Genomic DNA, 10,795 nt, shown 5'->3' with positions numbered 1-10,795 from the left:
TTTATATGGAGTCTTTTTCACATTGCTCCACATAACTGATCCTTTTCCTCCACCATAATTACCCTACTGCAAAAACTGCCCTGGCTGAATAATTTGCAGTGGTGGAAGAGCAGGAAAAAGCCTTTGTAAGAAGATCCAGAGCAGTGATACACAGACCTCAGTACTTCAGGAGCCAAATTAATGATCAACATTATCCCCAAAGAGCCACAGTAGTGTGAATTTATTATTTCATTTATTACAGTACTATATATTCAACACCTCTTAATGAGTAAGGAAACACATGATCATAGTAAAATCATCCTGATTTGGTTAATAACTTAATTAGTTAATAACATAGTAAAAGCATCGTGACTAGTTAATAATTAAATCACATAGTGTTTTAATATCATGTGCTGCAAAGAGCCACATTCAAGAGCCACTTGTGGCTCATAAGCTGCAGTCTGAGTATCAGTGTCCTAGAGACTTCGGTTAGAGAGGAAGGCTGACCCAGCAGTTTGGGCATAAGCCTGGGACTCAGAAGAACCAGGCTCTATTCCATACTCTGCTGCAGACTTCATGTGTGACTTTGGGCAAGCCATTTAGGATCCAATTGTAAGGGTATTTAGGTGCCTAGGGGGATTTTGAGAAGCACCTAAGCACTTCTGAATTCCCCAGTAGGCACCTATCTGCATTTTTAGGCACCTAAATACCTTTATAAATCTGCATGTGCTTCAGTTCCCCATTTTCCACAATGAGGATAAAAGCACTTCTTTATGTCACAGATGTTATGGGTGTTATGATGATAAATGACTGGGAGAGCTGGCAGTGACCCTTATATTTAGGGTTCTAAGTAGCCCCATGGTGCATATGTATTGTGATACTCTTTAACTACATGATTACATGCTGCTTTTTCCACAGAACACTGAGGGTACATCTACACTTCAGAACAAAACAAACCCAAACAAAACCCCTGGAGCAGCAAGTCTCAGACTCTGGCTCACAGGGCTCATGCTAGAGGGCTAAAAATAGCAATGTAATTCCTGCTTGGCCTAGAGCCTGGCCTCTGAGACTCACCCCTCTTCCTGGGTTTCAGAGCCTGGGCTACAGCCCAAACTGGAATGTCTATACTACAATTTTCAGCCTTGTAGTGTGAGCCCCAGGCAGCTGACCACAGCTACAAGACTCCTGGCTGCAGGGTTTTAGGCAATGTACATGTACCCTGAAACCTGTGGTGCCCAAGAAAGCAGAATTAAGATTGCAGAGGCAATCATACATTTGGCATTTCCTAACTTCTGCTTGACTTTGCAACTTAAATAACAGACTTTTAACTCACTCTTTGTATGTAATATATAAAAGATTGTGAGATGCTCAGATATTACAGTTCTGGGAGCCATATAAGTACCTAAAATAATGTCTATATAATAAAATTCCAGGAATGTCACTCCGTGTGACAGTCTGAAGCCTAAAATGTCTGTAGTCAGTGTGAAGTGATGGAAGAAGCTACAAGCATGGCTGAGGGCTCTTTTTGTTCAGAGTATTATCAGGTTGAATCATCTCTGGGTTTCATGGTCTGTTACTGTCAATTTTTAAATTCTCAGACATTTTGACTTTACAAATTGCACACCCATGCCACAGCAAGGCCTGTATCTATGCCATCGCTAGAGTCCTAGACCACTGTGATATCAGATGTAACTCAGTCAGAGCACCACCTTTACAGCTAATTTGCATGTAGTTTAACTGGTGATATGACACAGAAGTGGACTACTTGGCCCAACTGCCAAAGTTCATCCACACAACAATACAACCAGCACACAATAAACCCCAAACACATATAGCTCCTCACCGTAACACACAGCCCTCATTTCCCACCTACACAAATCAGCAGGAATTTACCAGCACAACCTCCCCTGCCCCCAAAACAAACTAACATTACCACCCACCAACCCAAACCCACACACAATAACTCCAATCACACAAAGCCCTTCCCTGCAGCACACATCTCTCATTTGCCACCCACATGACTCTCCAAGCACAACACAATCCACACACAAATCAACACGATCACCCCCACAACACAGCCAGCAAACACAGTAATCCCAAACATCACTCTGAAGCCTAGAGTGTCTGTTGAATCAGTGTGAAATGTTGGAATCAACTACAAGCATGGTTGAAAGCTTTGTGTTTAGAATATCTCCAGGTTCAATCAACACTGGGATTCGTGGTCTCTTATCATCCAACTGTTAAGTTCTCAGCCCTTTTTCATGACTTTATGAATTACACCCATGCGGCAGCATGAGCTTTCGATTGCTAGTAATTTATTATATTATATTATATTAGTGTTTATAATTATATTACTAATTTATTATGGTACAATAGACCCTAGAGGTCTCAATCAGAGACAGAATCCTGGGCTCCATTGTGCAAGGTCCTGTACAAATATGAAATAAAGAGCCGCTCCCAGCCATAAGAATTTATGGTCATAGGCCTGCAATTCACTGCATGCAGGTTCACTGCTGCACCCACACTGAACCTCCTTGACATCACTGGCTCTTTGCGCAGGCATAGTAAAATTTCAGAAAATTATATGGGAAAATACCTGCCATTTTGTGCAACCTGGGACATTCCATAAATTGCTCTTTAGAGATACCTTTATTAACCTTGGATATAAATTACCCCTAGCAGGGATGGTTTAGTAGAATACAGAAAATGCTAGTAGAGAGAAGAGAAATCATCCAATTATTCTTTACTTCAGTTTGCCCACTGTAAACACAGAGGCTTAAGTGACCAGCCTAGAAAACGTGGTTAGGGTTCTTTTTCTTTCCTTCGCTCATTTTCATATACATATATATTTAGCCACAGCTGTGGGAAGCAAAATAGCATACCCCTGCTGACAGCTGAATGGTACCACAAATAATCAAACACAGCACTTGTACATGGGGAATTACCTCTCATCCCCAGTAGGGGCTAAGAGTTCTTTTGTGCTTTTTAATGATCCTGTATCTTGCTTCTATACTGCAAAACATGTGTGTATGGGGTAAATATGTGTCATTCCAGGAGGCTACATGAAAACTAAACAACTGTGGTGCCATAGTAAGTAAACAATACAATATTTCTAATCAATCCCTTTGTCACATAAACCCGAGCACCCACAGGACTCCAGTTACGGTGTCCCCATCCTGTCTCACTGACCATGGCAATAAATTAAACAATTATGAGAACTAAAAGGCCAACACAAGAAAAAGCTAGAAAAACACCTGCAATTAAACAGACTAAAACCATTGAGTTGACTCATCCACCCGCCCTCCATGTGAGACAATTTGTGCTGCACTTCTATGTGATCTAGAGTACAAGCATGGGTTCTGGACTTGTGGGTCCTAATCTTGGCTCTGTGAAAGACTCACTGTGTGACTTTGCACAAGTTTATGCTCAAATTTTACTCCTGCTGGAATTCTGTGCCACTGCACAATGTGGAATTTGCACAGAATTAATGTTCCCCACAGAATTAATTTTTTCATGCAGAATTTGTGATTTTCACCATAATGATTCCTGTTTCCGGTTTTGCGTGTTTCAAATGTATTAGTTACGTGTAAATGTCTTTGCGCGCACATGACCCTACTGGTGCCGTCCTCCCTCTTATATTCCCTGCCAGCCTGAACCCACCTCCCTCTGCTCCCACCTATCACTGCACATCCCAGCATTCCCACCCTCGCCTGGCACGGGGGGTGTACATACTACCTCTGGAGATGAAGGGGTGTTGGCTGGCAAACATGTATATGAGCCAACTCACACAAACACACACACCCTACCCTGGGTCTCCCTCCCCATCCTAACCACCTGCTATCCTACAACTAAACTATCGCTAACTCACCAGCCTTCCTCCTGCTACAGTGGCGTAACCCAAAAACCTTACAATACACATCGAAACTTGAATTTGTACAAGACATAACAGACAGACCCAAAACAGTCCTTAAGGATGCTAGCGCCCTCTTAGGCCAGGTTGTTACAATACTTTTGTATAACATGCTTTGGTGTAATGACTTGGTTTAAATAAAATATTTAATTTCAGTGAAACAGAAGATAACTGTCAACAAAGATGCATCAAGTTCTGTATTAATATGCCTAGTAAGGAATCTATTTGTCAAAAAACATTCCCTGAATCTTGTTTGTTGTCTGTATTGTTACAGAGATACTTGCTGACAGGTATTTTGAAATAAATTACCACAATAATTGAAACTGGTGTGATTATATTGTGTTATTTTGACAAATAAAATATGCAGAATTTTGCACAATTTTAAAATATTGTGCATAGAATTTTAAATCTTTTTTTTTTGCACAGAATTCCTCCAGGAGGAACATTTTCAGAAGCAGTTCCTGATTTCAGGATCCTCAATTTCTAGGTGCCCAACCTGAGGCAATCTTCAGAGGTGCCCAAAACTCCAGTTGAAGTCCATGGGGATGGTAGTATTCATCTATCCCACAGGCTTAGTTAATTAATGTTGTGAGCCTTAGTTAATTAATGCTTATGAAGCATCTCAAGATCCTATCATTCACTCTTTGTCCTATTGCCCCATAAACCTGTTCCCAATAGTTCTTGATTGATGGGCAGGTCCACTGTATATGAACTAAAATATTTATTTTGAGTGCACCCTCTCCACCACACTGGCAAATAACTTATATTAATTCAGAATTATTAATCTACTAATTCAGTCTCCCTAGGTTAAAATATATCATAGCTACTGTTTGACCTTATCTCAGTGCATGTGAAATGCACAGAGAATTCTGCTTTACTTAAAATATTAATCACTTACCCAAGCATCTATTCTTGTCCAAATCCCTTTTGTTTTGGACAATATCATTCAACTTATTGTTTCCTTGCTTAGATCCCAACTTCAGTGGCGTTGCACAAGGGGTATATTTGACTCAGTGTCTTGTAAAGTATTTATCCTTTTAAAACTTTTTTTGTGAGAGGGTGAAGGTGTATAAGGTTGTTCAACAAATTTCCTGTTTCAAAAGTGAAGTGTAACAGAGCATATATTTCATGTGATTTTCCTAAAGGGCAAACTACATATCTGAAAACATAACAAATTATGGGCTGCATCCATTCCAGATAACTGATCTTATTGCAACCACCTTGAAAGACAGAAATTCCTCTCCTTTTGAATAACTCAGAGAATCTGTTCAAAGTGCTGTAGCACAGAATAGGCACTGTAAAAGTGCATGTGTGTATGTGTATATATATATTCTTCTATATTGATAAACATGGTGGCAATCCTGTTCCCCCAACCCTTCATTAGTGTTTATATTCTTATGTCTATTTATAGAAGTCTCCTGGATGCATACAGGCTCAAGAACATGAACCACCTGGTGTAGGGTTACTCTATAAAGTTACCAACTTTCTAATCACACAAAACCGAACACCCCTGCCCTGCCCCTTCTCTGAGGCCCCGCCCCTTGCTCCATCCCCTGCTCTCCCCCAGCCTTACTCACTTTCACTGGGCTGGGGCAGAGAGTTGGGGTGTGGGAGGTGGTGAGGGCTCCACCTGGGGGTGCGGGCTCTGGGATGGGGCTGGGGATGAGGGGTTCGGGTGCAGGAGAGGGCTCTGGGTTGGGGTAAGGGGTTGGGGTGTGCGTGGCAGGGTGACTACTCTGGCTGGGGGTGCAGGCTCTGGGGTGGGCCAGGGATAAGAGGTCTGGGGTGCAGGAGGGGTCTGGGGGCTGGAGATGAGGAGATTGGGGTGTGGAAGGAGGTGTGGGCTCCATCTGGGGGTGTGGGCTCTGGGGTGGAGCCAGGGATGAAGAGTTTGAGGTGCAGGAGGGGGCTCTGGGCTGGGGCAGGTGGTTAGTGTGCAGGGGAGTGAGGGCTCTGGCTGGGGGTGCAGACTCTGGGGTGGGTCTGGGGATGAGGGGTTTGGAGTGCTGGAGAGGGATGGGGCAGGAGATTGGGATGTTTGGGGGGGTGGGCTCCGGGAGGGAGTGTGGGTGCGGGACAGGACACTGGGCATTGTCTCCACAGGTCTGAGGAGTGAGAGGCTGCTCCCTGCAAGACAGCTCCCTGTCTTGTGGAGGTGCACTCTGCTAGCTACTTGCTCAGATCAATCACTTTTTAAGGGGTATAGTTTCAAACAGGGGCTTTCAAACTGCACTAACAATATCTGTGGGCAGGACTGTTTGCATGAGCTAATGGGGATTTACCCCCACAAAACCAGTGCACCTAGCTACATGCTTGCCTGGAAACAGATGGACCTGCAAATACAAGGTGCATTTATCCACAGGTGCATTTTTAGAAATTAATTTGAAAATGTGGCCCTAGGTAATTTAAAACACTTTAAAGAAATAGTTTCTTTCACTTTCTTTTTCAATTTATTTGCGTGTCCCAAAGCACGGCTTTCTAGACAAGAAAGAAATTGTGGTTTTCCCTGTCTATTCCTGCTTGGAAATTTCCTACTTATTTCCAAGTCTCTCTTTTCTTCCAGTAATTGCTATACAGGATGATCACATAGCTCTTTTTTTTTTTTTTTTTTTAAACTAGTGTTACAAACTGCTGCATAAGTCATCAAGCAAGGAGATGCTTTGGAGTCATAAGGCATGCACCATCACATCTTGACACTCAGCAGATAGACTGTTCATTGCAAGGGTCTTACAGAAGCAGAAGATGAGGGATCTGAATTTGAGAGGTGCAGATTACCTGCAGCTCTCATTGACATCAGTGAGTGATGTGGGTGATCAGAACCTCTTAAAATCAGATGACAGGTTCTTTCATATTTGTGCTTGGGGCTCCCGCTTTGCTGCCCATGATTTACATGACAAGAATTGTTGCAGAAGTGGTTAGGTAGACTCACTATGTGGCAATATTAATGAATCCCTACATCTGAAATGTTGCATCCTCATTTACAAGTGCATCTGAAAACTGGGTAAAAGGCATTATGTTCTGTGCAGCTTTCAGTGTAATGTTAATGATAATTTACAGATTTTGAGTGAAAGCATCAACACAATTTACTGTCATTTTCTGCAAATTTTTCACTCTTCTTCTCTCCTTCCCTAGTTTCTTGTCTGCACGGAGAAGGAGCTTGCTACTCTTGATAGTTTCCCCAGCACTCCTCTTGCCCCCTGCTGCCTCACCTGTATCAGGTACAGTAGCTTTTGTGATCAGAGGGTTCATCACTCTTCCTGAAATGAGGCAGGGTATAAAGAGCTCACATCAGACCTGTGGACAGTGTTTTCCCCAGGAATTGAAATGGGGGTGGAGGAGAGGGGTCAGCGCTAATGAGGGGTGAGACAGCGAGGGTGAAGGTGGGCTGGCTGTATGGCACCATAGTAAAAACTGAAAAATGTTTCATGACCATTTTATTAGATTTAACTCATATTTTAAAATCACCACACAAATTAAAGTTGCCTTCTCAAGCTTTCTATGAAGCACAACATCTACATCCTTCATGGTTTCTTGTTATAATTTTGCACAACTCTGTTAATGAACTTCTTAAATGCAATGCGTTCATCTTTGGTGGCTTCTCATGTGTCTGGTACTTCCATTCCTTCAATTGATATGCTCATTAGTTCATTCACATGATCAGACAGAAAGCAACTTCTTTCAGATCACAAAATTCTATTAAGTGATGAAAAAGAACACTCAGCTATAGCTGTTATGACTGGGAGTAGCAAGAGATGAATTCATACTACTTTCACTTCAGGAAACAGCACAAAGATTGGGTTGAGCCACTAGTGTTGATAAAAAAAAGTTGAAGTTAAATCTTCATTCCTTTGTCGTACAATATTCCACTCTGTGTTCAAATTCTCTATTCTGTCCTGAGCACATGGCAGCCTCATTGCTGGTAGTGCCTCACTCCACTCAACTGTCGGTGTTTTATAGGACAGTGATCTGTAAAAAGCTATGTAGAGGTTGAGTCGAATCTAGAAGTCACTGTTGTAGATTTTAAGAATCAAGTCTGCGTACTTTTTCAGTTGTCTTAACACACACTTCTTGTCCTCTTCACTAAGGATTCAATATAAATGCCTTAATCAGTCAACTTCTGGACTGAAGTCTTTGCTTCTTCCAGAACTTTTTCAATGGATAGCTCTCTGATTGTCCAGCAATAGAAGCTACATTTGGATCAAAGATCTACTACTGTTGTAGCAGATGCCTGGATGGCATTGTTTAATGACCCAAGTGGTTTCAACAGTAGACTTATGAGAGAGAACAGCAATAGTCTTCTCTGAACGTAGTAGCAAAAGTAATCCACCAGCCTCACTATTTAGCTCCATCCCATCTTCGGAGATACTTTCCAAAGCCAATAATAACGGCTGGAGTAATTTTAAGACAACAGCCAAGGATTGCTTATGAGAAAGACAGAGGGTTTTTGCAGGTTGGACTAATTTGAACTTCAGTCCTAGTGTATCCTCTATATTTTCCAAGATATCCAGTCTTTTTGGACTCTTACTGAAAAAAGAATATAATGAAGACATTAAATTTATAGCTTTTTAAAATGTCTTTTGAAGAGCCTGCTGCTCGTACTAGCGCTAGTTGGAGTAGATGGCCTTTGCAGTGTGTATAGGAGAGATTAGGATTACTTTTCTTTAAGCAAAGCTTGTACTCCACCATGTCTTCCAGAGAAGTTTGCAGCTCCATCAAATGCACAAGCAGCCATCTGTTTGGGGTCCAATTGACAACCATTTAACTCTTCCAAGATGTGGGTTGTCACAGATGCAGCTGATGTGTCTTCTATAACTTGAACATCTAGAAATGCATCTACTGGCCTACCACTGACATCAAGATAACATACACGACGACTTAATACTTGATGCCCATTTGCATCAGTGCATTCATCTGCCATGTATGCAAATTTTTTGAATGTGGTGAGAGCGTTCTTCAGTTTTTTCAACTGAAGAGTCTTTCACTGTTGCACCATTGCAACCAGTCAGTTGAGTTTCTTGCAGAAAGATAGTGAGCATTTGCTGGTCTTGTTTAGAACCAGTGTTCAACTTCAGGATGAACAAGTGACAATGCACTTAACATTGGCCTCCAGTTTGTAGTATCTCTTGCCTAAATAGAAAGTATGATGCCACAGCCATGTTTGTTCGCATGAACTGTATTGTGTCTCCAGCATTCTTAACAGCCTCCTTAACACTCACCGGTGTTGTCCTTGGTCAGTGGAGACTCAGAGTTCAGAGGTGCTTTCACATGAGTTCACTTCCCAGGTGGGGAGCAAGAAGGCACCTTGCTTGTTCCTCCAGCTGCTCGCTCTGGCCACTGTTGTTCATTGTGCTACCATTCACTCCATCACCCTATTGCCAATGGCCCTGCACCATCACCTTCTGCTGCCACTGTAACCTCTGTGAGTTGGTCTCTTGAGGTTTCACCCAACTCTCAGTGATTTCAGCTGAGCTCTCAGTGGGGGGAAACCTCACTGCTAGTACAGGCTGGGCTGTCTCTTCCACAGATATACTGTCCAACAGCAGGGCTAAGCACTTTAGACCTGATTATCAGTGATTTCAGCAGTAGTGGTCACTTAACAAAACAAAAGACTATCTATGGAGCCTAATCAGCTCTGTCTTTAAACAGTGGAGAGGGAAAGGTCAAATACTACTTGTGACTCAGGCAGACCATCAAGCAAAAAACCTGTCCCCACCCTCTCTCTTGATGCCCTCAATCAGCACAGGCTGAGAACAGTTCTACTGCCCTTTACTCATACAATAAGAATAACAACATTTCATTACGCCCCCTCCCCCTGCATTCAAGTGATTTGTAACCCAGCCCCAGCCAAAATCTATCACTTGGGCAACACAGCTCTTTTGCTGGATACCTAGGTAGATTACGCGTGAATGTAAATACAATCTGGTCCTGAAGCCTTTCCCCACAGCCCTCAGCTCATCACTAGTTGTCAGGGAGAGCTCATTTAGACTTTGCTTACAAATCATAATTTGAAATTATTAGGTTGGCCAACATCACCAAAATGAATGCACTGACATTGTCATAAAAAACAGCAGCTGTATAAGGAAGCTAGTCTATGTTCATACTTTTCAAATCTATTATACTTTTTCAGATACATGTATTTTATCATACACTTTATATGCTTTTAAAGTGTGTATTAATGTTTCAATTTAAATTCAAATTTCCAAACAATCATTAAATTGGCAACACTGCATGTAACTAGTTCACAAAACTGCAGGGGGTGGGTTGGGAAATTCAGGGAGGGTATAACCCCCCCCTAGGGGGGGTGTAGGAAAATCTCTGACTGTGGACTCCACAAAAGTTGTGTGTGTGTGGCTTGAGAGCCAAAGATTATTAGTAATTTAAATTCTAATTTCACGAAAAATAAATATGAAAGTAAGAATAGCTAAGTGAGAACTCACAAGAAATCCAGTTGTTGCATCCCTTCTCTCCCTTCCTCTGGTTATATTAGTCAGATTTTTTTTTAAGGCATGAATGTCAGTTGCTGACACAATGCACTGTCAATGTTCTTTTGCAAGCCTTTTTTAAGAGAAACACAAATGTTTAAATTTAATTTCAGATCTCATAGGGAACAGAACGATCCTAAATGATAATTTCTGGAACATAAACTCACTCAGAGTGACATGCCTGTTTAGTATATTAAACAGCCAGATGGGGGTCCAATATTCGGATAGTTTGATGGTGCTATTGCTAGCAAAAAGTGTTGATAGCTGCAATCAAATACAATCAATTTTATGTAAATTTTAGAATTGCTGATTACAGCAAACCTCTGGTAAATGGCAGTTTTCCTATCAAGATGGGGGGGGGGGGGGGAGAGGCCTGTAAACATTTACATGGCCAGAGTGAAATACTTTGACCCTGACCTGTAAG

The sequence above is a fragment of the Eretmochelys imbricata genome, chromosome 16 (assembly GCF_965152235.1).
Source record: "Eretmochelys imbricata isolate rEreImb1 chromosome 16, rEreImb1.hap1, whole genome shotgun sequence".
NCBI lineage: Eukaryota > Metazoa > Chordata > Testudines > Cheloniidae > Eretmochelys > Eretmochelys imbricata.
The sequence above is the reverse complement of the archived record's forward strand: the minus strand, read 5'-3'. Positions refer to the sequence as shown.